At 43.6% G+C, this 16,045-nt stretch overlaps 1 protein-coding gene and 1 long non-coding RNA gene across 8 annotated transcripts in view; one reads left to right on the forward strand and one right to left on the reverse strand.

Annotated features, from left to right (window-relative positions):
- KIF1B (kinesin family member 1B) overlaps positions 1 to 11,939 on the reverse strand; it is a 136,918-nt gene extending 124,979 nt beyond the window's left edge. For all 7 annotated transcript variants that reach the window (XM_039235000.1, XM_039234998.1, XM_039234997.1 and 4 more), the window contains exon 1: positions 11,638 to 11,939. The gene's annotated coding sequence lies outside the window, so the exon portion shown is untranslated. The remainder of the gene's footprint in view (positions 1 to 11,637) is intronic.
- Positions 3,297 to 8,738, forward strand: LOC120233648. Its single transcript, XR_005528876.1, has 3 exons — positions 3,297 to 3,407; positions 5,275 to 5,408; positions 8,578 to 8,738. It is a non-coding gene; the product is annotated as an uncharacterized LOC120233648 (long non-coding RNA).
- Positions 11,940 to 16,045: the final 4,106 nt, after the last annotated feature.

The raw sequence follows: 16,045 nt of genomic DNA on the forward strand, positions 1-16,045 counted from the left end.
TATAAACTCATGAGTTCAGGTGCACGTAGGTGGCTCAGTCAGTCAGTTAAGCATCCTACTTTGGCTCAGGTCATGATCTCACAGCCCAGAGCTAACAGCCCTGGAGATTCAGGTTCTAGGTCTCCCTCTCTCTCTGACCCTCCTCCGCTCACACTCTGTCTCTCTGTCTCAAAAATAAAACAAAACATTTTAATAAATAAATAAATTCATGAGTTCATAATGATACTTTAAAAAAAAACCTCATTCTTAAAATTGGCAAATAAATTAATTGAGCATACACCCAGTCTGTATATACTATATATACTATAGTCCAGGACAGCCAAATAGTTGGTGAGGGCAAGTTCTTCTCTCACAAAAAGAAGTCCAGCTAATAAATGCAGAAGAGATGACAAAGTTGGAATGTCACCATTTTTCCAACCCTACTGATACAAAACCTCTCCGCAACAAGAGTCACTAGCCACAAAAGAAAAGAAAAGAAAAGAAAAGAAAAGAAAAGAAAAGAAAAGAAAAGAAAGGAAAAGAAAAGAAAAGAAAAGAAAAGAAAAAAAGCCATAGATGAAAGGCTGGTTGATATGGGAATGTTTTTCTTTTCTTTATTCTGAAGGAGAGCATGAGTGTGCACAGAGAAGAGGCGGGGGGGGAGGGGAGAGAAAGGGAGGGAGGAAGAGAGAGAATCCCAAGCAAGGTCCATGTTCAACACAGTCTGACATGGGGCTTGATCTCACAAACCCTGAGATCATGAGCCAAAATCAAGAGTCAGATGCTTAACCGACCTAGCCACCCAAGGCACCCTAATGTGGGAACACTGTATTGCTTGGATTAGGCTGACAATATCTGAAGCTAATAATCAACCCTAATATCACTAAAAGTGAGACACCTGGGTGGTCTATACTTCCAACATGTGCTATACACAGCACCACCTAGTAAGTATTCTTACCCTGCCTCCTTTAAAAAAAAAAAAAAAAAATGAAGAGATGAAGCCTCAGCTCTAACCACCTAGGAGAGCAAATAAAAAATGTAACTGACACCTAAAAGACACAATCACCCAAAACCAGAATACAGAAAAATCTACAGGTCAAGTCACCAAGTATCTTCAAATAAATAGCATGCAGAGGTAATAAAAGAAACTTGTGTTGTCAGATAAATTGCAACGATTTTTTTTTTAGTTAAGAAAATCTGCAGAAACACATTTTTTAGATAATCATATTAGTCTGAACATAGACTCAGTATCAGATGATGTTAAGAAATTTATTAGGAAAAATAAAAAAAGAAAAGAAAAGAAAGAATTGTATTGGGGAAGACAAAGAAACAAGTTTGCCAAAGTGTCCACCATTACTGTATAGATATTTAAATTTAAAAAACAAAACTTTCTTCTTTTGTAGTCTATCCAAAGCCTACCAAGTACTGAATGCTGCTGCCAGATTTAGACAACAAAGAATGAAACCTCCTTGCATAAATTTAAATGTAAAGAGCTATGTATTTGTCATGAGGAACCAAACACTAACATCTCTAATATCTGCTTACTTCTTCCATCCACCAAATCAATTGCCAAATTATATAGCTTTTACATAGAAAAATCTCTCCATTTCTACCACTACCATCCCTTTAATATTTTCAATACTTCTTACCTAAGATTGTTAACTTTAACCACTTTCTCTCTTTCTTCCTTCTACCCCAATTCTACTACACAATACTGCCACTTTCAACTACTCGATCCATACCAAGCAATACTGCCAAATTGGTCTTCCTGAAGCACAGGTTTGTTCATATCGTCCACTTAAAAATCCTCAAAGTTTCTCTACTGTCTACCAAGCAATGGCTGAACTTCTCACAATGGCATCCAATGTGTTCTGCAACATAAACCACCTATGTTTACAAGCCCACAAAACACTGCCTTCTATCCACATTCCTTAACAACCGCCCACCAGAGGGCTTCCTGAAATTATCTCATGTTTTTCTGTCCCTGTGCCTTTGCTCCAACGCTCCTTCTACCCACTGTGACCTTCTTCTACCAATCTAATTTATTTTTTTCTAGGATCTTCTTGTATGTCACCTATCTCTAAAGCCTTCATAGGATCTCCTCACCCCTCAAACCAAATGCTGATGCTTCTCCATTTAATACCACTCAATTCACTGGCCTTACTTAGGGCAAGTTATTTACTTTTCTTACCTCTACTGTAAATGTTAAGCTCCTTGTGGACTAGAACAGGATTTTAGTCATGTTTCTAATCCCCCCTAGATACAGGGGCTTGAATATAGTAGTTAAAATATTTTAGTTGAATTCCTAGTTATTGTTTCAATGGACTGATGCTTTGAATGGCATTAATAAAAACCATAAGTTGTTGCAAAATAAAAACAGAAGTATCTGATCAGAAGGAAAAAAGATAAAATTAATTTCAAATTCTTTCCTAATTAAAAATGTTAAGTCATTCTTTTTTGGAAGTGATAAGTACATTTTAAAATTACTCCCCCCCCCCCCCCCGGCCGCCTGGGTGGCTCAATCATTAAGTATCTGACTTGGTCTCACGCCATGATCTCACGGTTCATGAGTTTGAGCCCCACTTTGGATGAGTTTGAGCCCCACTCTGGTTGAGCCCTCCTCTCTCCCCCTCTCTCTGTGTCTCTCTCTCTCTGTCCCTCCTGAGACTCTCTATTTGCCCCTCGCTCACTTGTGCCCTCTAAAAACAAAACAAAACAACTTGTTCCCCAAATAAATAACAAAATTACTCTTCCCAAACAATTTGAACCTAAATATTTTGTTTCTGACTTAATTGTCCTAAGGTAAAACTGCAACCATCTTCACAAGTGAGTTAAAATTTTTACATCTTAATAGGAAACTATAGTTAAATGGACCACAGAAAAATGTTACTTTGTTACTTCCCACTATACACAGTATCTCTTTTGTAATAGAATTACAGCTTCAAAATTCACAGGCTCTTGAAGAAAAATTACCAATTATATAAATCTGAAATCAGGTTTAAATTCCAGTAAAAAACAATTATTACAGAATACTTTCAGGAAGTTATAGGAAAACAATACTTCTTAAAATTAGCATAAAAATACATTTGCAAGCTTTGAACAGCCAAAGAAAGAAAGACAGGAAAGACAATCACACGTACTCTAAATCACTTACACAGCCTCAGTTCTAGACTGTTCCTTTAACTTGTTTTCCTTCCTATGACACACAATTAGAAGCATCAGGAAAGCGGAATGGAGCAAAAATTCCAGAAGCATTCGCTAACAATAAAGGGATAATAAAGTCGTTAGGTCCAAGTTATTTTAATTTTTCTGAATTTTTGCCCAATTGCTTAACTTTGATCTTGTGCAACTGAACTTGCCCTCAGAGGTTCCCTGGACTATTGAGAGCCCAAGGAGAAGACTAATTCTCAAATTAACCCTTGAGCAAAGTGAGTAAACAGGAACAAAATACAACTACTTTTTGGTCGGTTTGCTTTTATATAGTATCCCTTTTCTATAGAAAAGAGCCAAGATTATATCCCTAACACATAAGTCAATTCATGTCATTTCCTTTCTTTAAAAACCTTGCATTGGTTACTGTGGCCTCAGGACACACCCTAAAAATCCACGGGCCTCCACAATCCAATCTGCTTCCAAAGTCTCCATTTTCGCTGGCCAGCTTCAAGCCTTCTCCACCAAGCATCCTCGTACTACACCAAATGTGCAATTCCTGGAAGCTCAATCCCCCTTCTCAATCTGTTACATCCACATCTTTCCAGCACAAGGTCAAATGTCACCATAAAGCAAAACGCATGAAGTCATACATTCCTTAACATGCCCCCTTTTTGAGCTAAAAGTGAGACCTTCTTTCTCTTTGCTTCTTAGAAATGTTGTGTTGATTCTTCCATTTTTCTACTTATTCCACTTTGCCCAATGTTGCAATCAGTGGTTCACTTAACTCTCCTACACAGACACATTATTCAGTGCATGTGTGTCACAATCGAAAATAGAATTTAACCAAGAAATGTAGTCTTTCAAATTCAATATTCACACAATAGCAGCAGATTTACAACAGCAGTAAGCACTCTATTTCAATGATCATCTTTTCCACTGAATTACGGTTTCAACAATGAATTATAACCTAAAGAATGAACAGGTACCCAAAAGTCAGCATCAGTAGCTAGCGAGCCCATTTTGAGATGCAATGAAAACTTCATTATTATAAGTTTTGCATCTCTCAGTCCACTACTTTCCATGAGGACTAGGCAGATTTTAGGACCCAATACTCTGTGTCATTGGTCATGGCTATACTGATAAAATGGCCCCCCAAAAGGTAAGAATTTATTTTGTAGAATTTATTTTTGTGTAGGAGTTACCTGCTTACTCTTGGTCTTTGACTCTATGAACAAAAAGCAGCCATGAGCCACGCTGTGAAAGATCAAAACGAATCACATGTTGGAAAAGCTTCTTTCTGCACTCTAACCCAGTGCCAAGAATCAGACTGCACAAAGTCTCCTGACAGATCAGATTTTCAATCTCAAATGGGGCTAAACCAGCTCATCCAGGGTCCCCAACTGTTTTCTTTTAACCACTCTCTAAAATAAGTTTTAAAATCCAGTTTAAAAACTGTCACTGCAGTTTTAAATAAAAGATGTTTTTCAAGGACATTTTTTAAAAAAGTAATCCAACATGCTTCTCAATCTGAGAATACAACATTAAAATATAACCAGTTTTTTTTATGAAGGCTATGACTAATATGGTTCAGATATATAACTTTACATAAAGATAAATCTGAGCACAAAATTCATTATTTAACTGTTGCTGCAATTAAGAAATATAGGATCCTCCTTTTCACTCGTAACATGATTTTATTCAGAAACCAAGAGGCACATCAAGAGACAACAATTCCTAGGCACTGGCTCGGTTGGTAGAGCATGTGACTCTTGATCTTGGGGTCAGGAGTTTGAGCCCCATGTTGGGAACAGAGCTTACTCAAAAATAAGAATAAACAGGGGCACCTGGGTAGCTCAGTTAACTAAGTAACTCTTGATTTTGGTTCGGGTCATGATCTCACAGTAGTGAGATAGAGCCCCCTTCAGGCTCTGTACTGAGCATGGAACCTACTTAAGATTCTCTCTCCCTCTGCCCCTCCCCCACTCACACTCACCCATGTACTCTCATAAATAAGAGACAGCAGCTCCTATGGCTTAAACTATTCCAAATGACAGTGATGTTTTGCTCTTTCAAAGGATAGTTAATGCTAAACTCTAGTAAGTCAATTACCCGAAGCTACATCTCATAATTTTCTCTCGGCAGACCTGCTGGGAATTCTCCCACTCAAATCCCAACATTCCACTGAAGCTCTCCTGTTGTCAAAGCGAATGACACAACACCTTCTCCTGGGATTGTCCAGAATGAAATCAACTCAGCTCGGCTATAGTGTAGAAATGGTAAGTTTCAATCAGACATTAATTCAAATTTGGTATGAGTCAAGGTTCCCTCCTTCTAAAATCTGCTCCTGGCCACACCTCTGCAGCTCCCTGCCCGGGAGGTAGCTTACTACCTGGGCAAAAATGCAGGTCAGACTTTTCCATGTGTTGATAACATGCCAATCTTGCCACATGGTAAACCAGCATGAAAAGTTTAATAGATATGTTTTCATTTAGGTGACAACACAGAATACAAGTATTCCAGACTCTCACAAGGTTTAATAATGAGTTTTCTGCTCTGATTTATCTTCACATAAAGTTATATATCTGAACCATATTAGTCATAGCCTTCATTAAAAAAAATAAAAGACTGGTTATATTTTAATGTATTCACAGTTTGAAAAGCAGGTTGGATTACTTTCTTTAAAAAGGTCCTTGAAAAACATCTTTTCCTTTTATTTAAAGACCTGTTAAAAACATCTAGTGTGGGGGCACATGGGTGACTCAATCAGTTAAGCGCCTCTCGGTTTCAGCTCAGGTCATGATCTCAAGGTTTCATGGGTTTGAGCCCTGCATCAGGCTCTGTGCTGACAGTGCAGAGCCTACTTGAGAACCTCCCTTAATCTCTCTCCTTCCCTCCCTCCGTCTCTGCCTTCCCCCTGCTCACATGGTCTCTCTCTCTCAAAATAAATATACTTAAAAAAAAAACCCTCCCAGTGTGTATATCCTTATATCAGTATGTCTATAACACATTTCTCTTACAATTTTCAAATTTCTTATAAAAAGTTTCTCTTGATGACCCATTATACATTGCCATTATATGTATGTATAATTTATCTTTCCCTTTTTACCTTGACTTCTAAGTTTCAAAACTAAATAACAACCACATTACATAAATTGCTGTAATATGTTTTAGTTTTTCCTTCTGTTACACAGAGTTTTGCTTTTTATCTATGCTTTAACAGCCCCACTGTATGTATGGTACTTGCGGTAGGCTGCTCAAATCCTCTTTAGAAGTGGTAAGTGGCACAAATTATAAACAAATAAAACGTTCTGTCAATAAACATATTCTGCTATTTAACATCAGAAATAGGTTATGTCAAAATTCTAGATCCTAAAAACAAAAGCCTAAAAATTATACAAAAACGTGTGTTGAATGAATTTGATAACGGTGTCGAGTGGCCAGAAAAAGCAGGCCAAGATCTGAAACCAGACCCACCAAACAGAAGCAGACAAAAGTTGAATTAAGGAGGGGGGGTGAACTTCCAGCACTGGGGCGGCAGGAAGTGTGTCCCCTGGTTTCGGTGGTAAAAGGCAGGAACCAGAGCAAGAGCAGGCGTCAGCAAAGTGAGGCCACTAAAGCCAGAGTGCGGTGGGCTGGGGAGTAATTAGGAGGCTAGGAAGTGGAAACACAAGTACACTCCTTGCTTCCAGAACTTGTCTGTGAGGGGCAGGAGAGTTGACAGCCAGGAGGAAACAATGAAGGAAGGATTTTCCTCCCTGCTTCCCTTTCTTTATTAGGAGAGATCTGCATGTTTCTAAACTTTATTCCACAGCTATTTACTAGGTGCCTACGATCTGACAGGCAGTTCGAGGAGTCTGGGATAAATCAATGAATGAAACAGATAAACATCCTTGCCATGCAGGAGCTTACATCTTAGGAGGGGGAGAGGGGACATTAAAATAGTAATTTATACAAAATGCTACATGATAATAAGCGTTACGAGGAAGGGAAAAGTACAGCAAAGGCCGGCGTCTGGTGGGGAGGAACACTGTAGGTGCTTAAATGCGGTCAGGTGAGGCCTGCTGGGTGGTAAGGCGGAAGCAAAGACTTGAAGGAGGTGAAGGAGTTAGCCAAGCAGCTTTCAGGGGAAGAGTGTTCTAGGTCAGAGCAGAGGCCCTAAAGTAGGACTGTAGAGAAACTGCAAAAGGGGAAAAAAGAAACCAATACAGCAAGTCCCTAAGATTACAAGGCGATGCTAACATCCAGAACACGGGCTGAGGGATTAGCTAAGTCAGGGAGAGTAACTCTTCTCTGGACTGGAGGAAAGAAGGTAAAAAAGAAGGCAGAGAATTCTGTAAGCAGAGGAAAGGGAGAGGGGGGAGTTCATGCCTTCTCTTCCCTGAGGTGGTAGGTAAGGTTTTATGCCAAACATGGGGCAGCGGGGACGCTTGAGTCAAAATTTTAGAAAAGTCACTGTGGAGGACAGGAGAGCGAACTGAAAAGAATTACAACAGACATCAAAGACCAATTTGGAGGAGACCTAAGGCATTGATTGTGGCACTACCCCCCAGCACTGTGAGATATCTCCCTGCCAGACTAAAAATAGAAGGTATGGGTGATAAGAATGATGCAAGGCTGGCATGTGCATAATGGGTCTTGCAGAATAATAAGAATTAAAAACTGCAAGTGCCAGTGAGAAAATAGCTGGAGCCACCACGCACCCCACAAGCTACCCGGAAGGAAAGGCTGGAAGAGGCTGCCAAACCAGGAGACTTGAGGAGGAAGAGCACACGGACAGAGAGACGGAAGTGAGAGTTGTAAATGATCAGAGCTTCATTCAGATCTGTAGGCCAATTAGAGATCTGAAGATAGATCTGAAGGCGATGATAAGTTAAGATGTGGCCACAACGGTGAGTTACTGAAACAACATGAAGCCAACGTTTGCTTGAGCTGAAGTCAAGAAATTTTACAGTTAAAGGTAGTTGGTTACAGAAGTTCAGGATAGAGTTTAGGTATTTCTAATGACCCAGGAGGGGAGGGGGGTAGTCACTTAGCCTGTTTCTTCATCTGTAAAATGGGGATAATAGTATCTATTTCGTATGGTTGTTACAAGCATTAAATTAGAGGGGCGTGCAGGTGGCTCAGTCGGTTAAGCGTCCAAATCTCAGTTTTGGCTCAGCTCACGATCTCACAGTTTTGTGAGTTCGAGCCCCGCATCGAGCTCTGTGCTGACAATGTGAAGCCTGCTGGGGATTCTCTCTCTCCCTCTCTCTCTGCCCCTCCCCCACTCACACTGTCTCTCTCTCTCTTTCTCTCTCTCAAAATAAATAAACTTTAAAAATTTTTTTTTAAAACAAGGATTAATTTAGTGAATGATGTAAAGTGCTTAGAAAAGAGCCTGGCACATTAGAAAGAGCTCAATATGAGTAAACCATTTTGTCAATATTGTTGTTGTTATTTGTACAGTTGCTGACATCTGCCAGAATGACGTCAGAAATTCAGATGGAAAGGAGAACTAATCCAAGTGTCAGTGGTATCAAACAGAGCAATGGTAGAGGATGGTACAGCTGAATGGTATGCTTTGGCATAGACAACATGGTATTAAATATAAAAAAAATTTTAATCCATTAGACATTTACAATCTTTTGACTTCAAACACATATACAAACAAACACAAAGCAATCATAAAAGTACCAATTGAGCACTAGAGAAGTATTATATGACGATACAAAGGGGAAAAGGTTCTGACTATAAAAACCATGGAAACCACCACGGTATGGGCAGCAGTACGCTAAATTGGGAGTTAACTTGACCTAACCATGTCTGTATACAAAGGGAAGTGCCTTGACGGTAAAGAACTAAATCTCTATATGCACTGTCAATAAACTGGTCATGAATGTCATAAAAGTGAGCATAAATGAATCAATGGGCCATTAACCAAAATGTCCACCTCAAAGAGAAACTCTTTTGCAAGGTTTTCCTCGTCACTGTCACCTCTGCTTTGCTCATCTTCTATTCCAAGGAGCTGCGCAGAGAAAAGTTCTAAAAGTATGTATATTTACTCATACTTTTATGAACTGCAGAGATTCACCAGTTTCTGTTTCAACAAGGCCATCTTTCAAAGAGAACTACATGAAGTAGACAGGCTCTACCTTTCACTTCAGAGCCTTGTAAAATTCTATCATATCAGTTTACAAGATCAAAAGGATATGCTTAACTCCTGGAAAAGACCTGCTGTGATTAGCAGCCTGGGAAGAGGTTGACAAACTAGGAGGCAGGGCCTATTGTTATCCTTTACTTTGTACCCAGAACAAGCCCTTAGCAGGGAAGCCGGCTAGAAAGCTTTTGTCTTGGAGAGAGATTGTCGGCACTCTTCTGGAGAGTTTATTCCCTGCACAAATTCAAAGTGGGAAAGAGAAAAGAGAAAAAAGGAAAAGCTGCATTCATGACTGGTCTTGAAAAGAAAAATAGTCTGCTTAAAGCCTTCGAAGCTGTACTTAATTGGATAAATTTTGGAAAAAACATTCATCAGAGCAGAGCTGCACAGATTTGTAAAATTCTGCCTCCAAATCAGGTTCACAATCAGGTCTCATTTTATTAAACGCTGAAATTATATCTAACCACAATTCTTCAGGTCTTTTTTACTAATAAAGTAGTTGTAAAAATGTTCAACTTAGAAACAGTTTCTTAATTGGGGCATGGGATTTTAAAACACACGTTCTGTATTTCTCCCAAGTTAAAGTAATACAAAAAGCACTAGTTTCTATTGACACCATTTTTGATTCAACTAAGTTTTAAAGGCAAAGCTTAAAGGTAAAAATAAAGTATTAAGACTTTTCTTAGAAAATCTTACCTGAAAACGTTTAGATAGTTCAACTTAACAAAGAAGACAGGTCTGCAGCTCTCCAGGCCCTGTCCACATGGAGCACGCAGCAGACAGATTTATAGGCTCACACGAAATCCGGTCTCGGGTCACTGATCATTTCCGGACCGGCTTTACAATCCCCAGGTGTGTACAACCCTTATACTCCATCCTCACACTATGTGAACTCCGCGTGCCCCATAATCCAACAGCCACCCCAAGTTAATTAGAAAGCACCACCTCACTCAAGAGAACACAGGCTAAGATTTTATTATGACTAAGCTTAGCTGACAAAATGCCAGCCTGTAAATAAAATATCCACCCTGATATCACTTAAGAGCTATTCAAATCCAATCAGCATACTTCCATAGGCCTCAGACAGACCCTTCTACGACACAAAGCGACTTATTCAGTGTTGGCACAACAGCTGCCTAGAACAGTAAGAGACATGTGAGCAAGGGATCTGTTGACAATCTAATTTCGGCTACCTCCAGATGCCACAAAGGTGACAACCTGCAACGTCATAAATACCGCTGCACGCCTCGGTCACTAGGAGAATATTCCAGCTTACTAGATCTCTGCGTGGTGAGCTACTCGGAAAAATCTGTCCATGCAATGCAAGGACACTAACTCGAAGCCTCCAGGCCGGAAGGCTGGCCTTAGCGGTCCTCAGCTCGCGTACACGTAAGGACCATCATCGGGCCCTCCACGGCCCCAGCACGGACCATACAAGGCGGATACACAAACACAGCGTTTCACCCCAACAAGAACGGCATCTTGAAGGCACTTTCCCCTAGACGCTCACGTAGCGATACGCCAAGGGAGAAAAAGTGATTCGGGGAGTTCGGGTTCGGTTTTCGGGCCGGAACGCGTCGTGTTGCGCGAACAATGACTAGCTCGCTCGAGCAGGCTCCCAACCCCCACTGCCCGGCTTCTGGCGCGGCCAGGCGCCCTGGGAGCTGCCAGGGCTGTCACTAGGTGCCTTCCAGCAAGCGGTCTTGGCCACCGAAGGATTTGTCAGATCATCCTCCCAATATGGCTGCCAGAGTAATCCCGGGCTGCTGCTCGGCGCCGAGACCACACCAGCCCTGCTCGCGCCTGGCCGGCAGCCCGCACGCCCCCTCCCTTCCATCGCGCTCCGCTCCAGTCCCCGCGCCCTGGGCCCCCGCCCCCACCCCTTCGGCGCGCCGAGCCCCTTCCCACTTCCATCTGGCAGAGGGGGCACAAGCACATTCCCAGTCTCAGCCCCGGTGGGGAGAGGGGATGGGGGGCTTGCAGGCCGGGCAGGGCCGGCCCCGCGGAGCCGCAGTGTGCGCAGAGAGCGCAGGCGAAACAGACCCACGGCGGCGGGCGGGCTGGCCGCTGGGCACAGGCCGGGGGGCCCGCAGCTCAGGGGAAGCGGAGGGAAGGTGCAGGGCACTGCGGGGGGCCCCGCAGGCCGCTGGACCCGAGCCCGGGGCTCGCCGGGCCCGGGAGGGTCCCCCGCCGCGCCGCGCCCCGCCCCACCCCAGTCCGCGCCCCGCTGGGGCGGCGCGGCTTCCCCGCGCGGCCCGGCGCTTCCTCCGCTCGGACCCCGCCCGGCCCCGGCCCGCCCCTCCCCGCTGACGGCCCCCTCCCCAGCCCCGCGGCCGCGGCGCCAACCGCCGCCCGGGCCCCCGCCTTACCTCAGCCGCGCTGCGGGACCGACGGGCGGACGGGCGGGCCGGGTCAGCAGGCGAGGCGGCGCGCGGGGGCGCGGGGGGCCCGGCACCGACGCTCCTCAGCGCTAGCAGCTGCCGCCGCGAGCCGCAGGGCGCAGCTCCGCAGCCCCATCACGCAGCGGCCCGGCCCCGCATCGAGGACCGCGGCGCGGGGAAGGCAAGAACGCGGGAGGCCTGTGCGCGGCGGCGACGGAGCCGGCGGTGGCGGCGGCGGCGGCGGCGGCGGCGGACGAGGAGCGGCTCGGACTCGCACTGGCGCCTCCCAGGGCTGCTGCCGTCTGACTGACCCGTGTCGGTCCCCGCGAAGCCCCGCCCGCGGCCGCCCGCGCGGGACACCGCCCCGAGCCCGGCAGCCGCGCGTCACCTCGGCCCGCCCCGACGTCCGCGATTGACGCGGGCAGCAGCCAATCGGGGCTTAAAGCTCGGGACAGCCGGCCAATCGAAAGGTGGGCCAGACAGAGACGGGGCCGAGGAGCCGCGGAGATGCCGGGGCGCCTCCTGGCGGCCCAGGAGCCCGCGCGGGTGCGGGGGTGCGGGGCTGCGGGGTTGGGGAGCCCGGCAGAGTCCCCTCCGGGTTGACCCGCGGAGGACGTTAGTCGGCAGTAGTCGCGCCTGACCCACCTGATGATCCACCATGTAAGGGGACAAAGCTCGGCCAAGTGGGGCGGGGCGGGACTGGGGGGACCTGGCGCCTTCAGAGGGGCTGCGATGCTAATGGGAGGCGGCCGAGTGTGGAGTCATTGTCCGTTTGGAAGCTGCTCACCCGTTGAAGCCGCCGAGCACGGCGCTGGCGGAATTGAAACACGCAAAGAGATGAGTGTATTATCCCGCAGCAAGCTTCCCGGCCTATTCTTATCGAGCCCGATCACAACACCTCCCACACGCCACCTTGGGAGAAAAGGCGGAATGAGTAATGGAAAAGCATGACTTAGTGGGCATTCCACTCGTCTCCTTGGGAGACCGGCTAAGGGCCGTGAGTAAAGGAACAAAATGCTTTGTATCGTCCCTGAGCTATTGACCCGAACTCCCCTCTGGGAGATGCCCTTGAAGAAGGGGTTGTTGGAATTCAGCAACCCGGACACAAACAGTCTAGTAACGATTTTTTAGAAATCAGACTTAGATTCCGCTCAAAAGGAAAAGCCCACAACTGTTCGTGAGCGGTCCAGTTCAGTACTTAATGAAATAGAATAGTCAACGGCATATATGTGCAGTTATCATGCCAAGCACCGTTATTTTATTAGGTTGTGAAATGCTTTTTTATTTACTAACAGTGAAAGTAAAATAGGATTTCGCCCCGAATGCAATACAGTCTTGGCTGTACAAAGCCTTACTTATAAGCAGACTCTAAAACATCGAAGTTAATTTCCTACACTAATGATTTGGGATAACCCCCATCCCCACTAAAGTCCTCACGCTCTCTATCCAGTCAACATTTATTGAACGTTTCTCATTTTACTTAGAATTTCAACTCCACCTACCTGCAAAAGGATTTGACATAACTTCCATTAACCTAGGAGTAAAGTTAATAATTAAAACAAAACATAATAAAAGGCTGTATGGTGAGGGAGAAAGGCTATATGCATAGACCTGGTGCATAGAAAGAAAAGTAATATTAAAAAGCTGAGTCAGGGAATGTGCCACCACTGAGCACAAAACTCGGCTCTTAGCTTCCTGAAAGCCAGAAGAAAAGTGAAATTCCAATGGGCTAATGAACAGAAGTGCATCAATTCATCAGTAGATACCAACTTTTTCCTTGTTTGGAGCTCTTTGCGTCAGTAGTATGCTAAGTACCATGGAGAGTTACAAATACCTGGATGGTAATTCATCTTGTTTGAGCTCTCAATGGAGCTCCATCTAAAAAGAATCTAAAACCCAGTGAAGGGAATGTGGTGGCCACCAGCACTGAAATTAAGCAAAAGCACACCAAGAAGGGTCAAAAGAAGCAGGTAAGGTCGTTCTAGGTTCCAAGACGAAAACAGCCAGCGCTGCATCAGCCTTTTTCTCTTTTGATAGATGAAGTCACTCTGCAGAGCCATTCAGTTTCTCAGGTTACAGATTTTGTACAAAAGTACCTTTTAAAAACTGTCAAGTTCTGGAAAGTTGAATTTAGCCATGGCCCCATTGGGTTATCTCTAGAATGTAGAAAGAACAACATCAAAAGATCTATTAATGGGGCGCCTAGGTGGCTCAGTTGGTAGAGTATTCAGCTCTTGATCTTGGTTGGGGTCATGAGCTCAAGCCCTATGTTAGGGCTAGAGTTTGTCTTTAAAAAAATAAGAAAAGAAAGAGGAAGAAGGAAAGGAAGGGATGGAGGGAGGGAGGAAGGGAGGGAGGGAGGAAGGAAGGAAGGAAGGAAGGAAGGAAGGAAGGAAGGAAGGAAGGAAGGAAGGAAGAGGGGCTGACTGAGTCTTGGAAGACTCAGTTGCTTCAGCATCTGACTCTTAATTTCACCTCTAGTTGTGATCTCACATTTCACATGTTCAGGCCCACATCCAGCTCCACGCTGACAGTGTGGAATCTGCTTGGGATTCTCTCTCTCTCTCTCTCTCTCTCTCAAAAAAAAAAAATTAATTAAACTTTAAAAAATATATTAATGTGATGCATACACCCCACTACTACAACTATAAATAATGTTTCTGGATACAAGATCAATATACACAAAGCCAAAATGTTCCATTTCATTAGGACTAGCCAATTAGAAACTGTTATTTTACTTTTTTTTTTAAATAGTTTATTGTCAAGTTGTTTTCGAAAATGTGATTTTAAAAGATCCCATTAAATATGGCAAAAACACTATTAAATATGTAAGGTTAAGTTGACAAAAGATAAACAAGACCCAAAAGGAAAAAATTATACAGATTATTGATGGAATACATTAAAGAATACCTAAGTATCATGGCAACATTTTTCTGGAACTGACTTATAAGGCAAGAGAAACAAAAGTAAAACTAAATTATTGGGACTACATCAAAAATAAAAAACTTCTGCACAATAAAGGAAACAATCAACAAAACTAAAGGACAGCTTACTGAGTGGAAAAGATATTTGCAAATGATGTGTCTGATAAAGGGTTAGTATCCAAAATATATAAATTTATACAACTCAACACCAAAAAGCCAAATAACCCAATTTAAAAGTGGGTAAAACACATGAACAGACATTTCTCCAAAGGACATACAGGAGCACCTGGCTGGCTCAGTTGGTGGAACTTGCAACTCTTGATCTGGGGTTTGTGAGTTCGAGCCCCACCTTGGGTGTAGAGATTGCTTAAAAATAAAATCTTTTTGGGGGCACCTGGGTGGCTCAGTTGGCTAAGTGTCTGACTTTGGCTCAGGTCATGATCTTGTGGTTGGCAGGTTCAAGCCCTACATCAGGCTCTGTGCTGATAGCTTAGAGCCTAGCGCCTGCTTTGGCTTCTGTGTCTCCCTCTCTCTGCCCCTCCCCCATTCATGCTCTGTTTCTCTCTCTCTCTCTTTCAAAAATAAGCCTTAAAATTTTTTAATAAAAAAGTAAAATCTTTAAAAAAATTTTTTCAAAGAGACATACAGGTAGCCAATAAACACATGAAAAGATGCTCAACATCATTCATCGTCAGGGAAATGCAAATCAACACCACCATTAGATACAACCTCACATCTGTCAGAATGGCTAAAATCAAAAACACAAGAAGCAAAAAGTGTCGGCAAGGATACAGAGAAAAAGGAACCTTCCTGCACTGTTGGCAGGAATGCAAACTGGTGCAGCCACTATGAAAGACAGTATGGAGGTTCCCCAAAAATTAAAAACAGAATTACCATATGATCCAGTAATGCTTCTACTGGGTATTTACCCAAAGAATACAAAAACACTAATTCAAAAGGATACATGTACCCCTGTGTTTATTGTGGCATTATTTATAACAGCCAAATTCTAGAAGCAGCCCAAGTGTCCATCAGCTGATGAATGAATAAAGGAAATATGGTGTGTGTGTGTGTGTGTGTGTGTGTGTGCACGTGTGTGTATACATAATGGAACGTGACTCAGCCATAAAAAATAATGAAATCTAGCCATTCACAACAACATGGGTGGAGCTAGAGAGTATAATTCAAAGTGAGATCAGTCAGTCTGAGAAAGACAAATCCCATATGATTTTACTCATATGTAGAATTTAGGAAACAAAACAAACAGGAGTGCCTGACTGGCTCAGGCGGTGCATCATGCAGCTCCTAATCCTGGCGTCGCGAGTTCAAACTCTCCGTTAGGGGTAGAGTTTCTTTTTTTAAAAAAGGAAGGAAGGAAGGAAGGAAGGAAGGAAGAGAGAGAGAGAGAGAGAGAGAGAGAAAGAAAGAAAGAAAGAAAGAAAGAGAGAGAGAGAGAGAGAGAGAGAGAGAGA

The sequence above is a fragment of the Hyaena hyaena genome, unplaced genomic scaffold (assembly GCF_003009895.1).
Source record: "Hyaena hyaena isolate Hyena2069 unplaced genomic scaffold, ASM300989v1 scaffold_94, whole genome shotgun sequence".
NCBI lineage: Eukaryota > Metazoa > Chordata > Mammalia > Carnivora > Hyaenidae > Hyaena > Hyaena hyaena.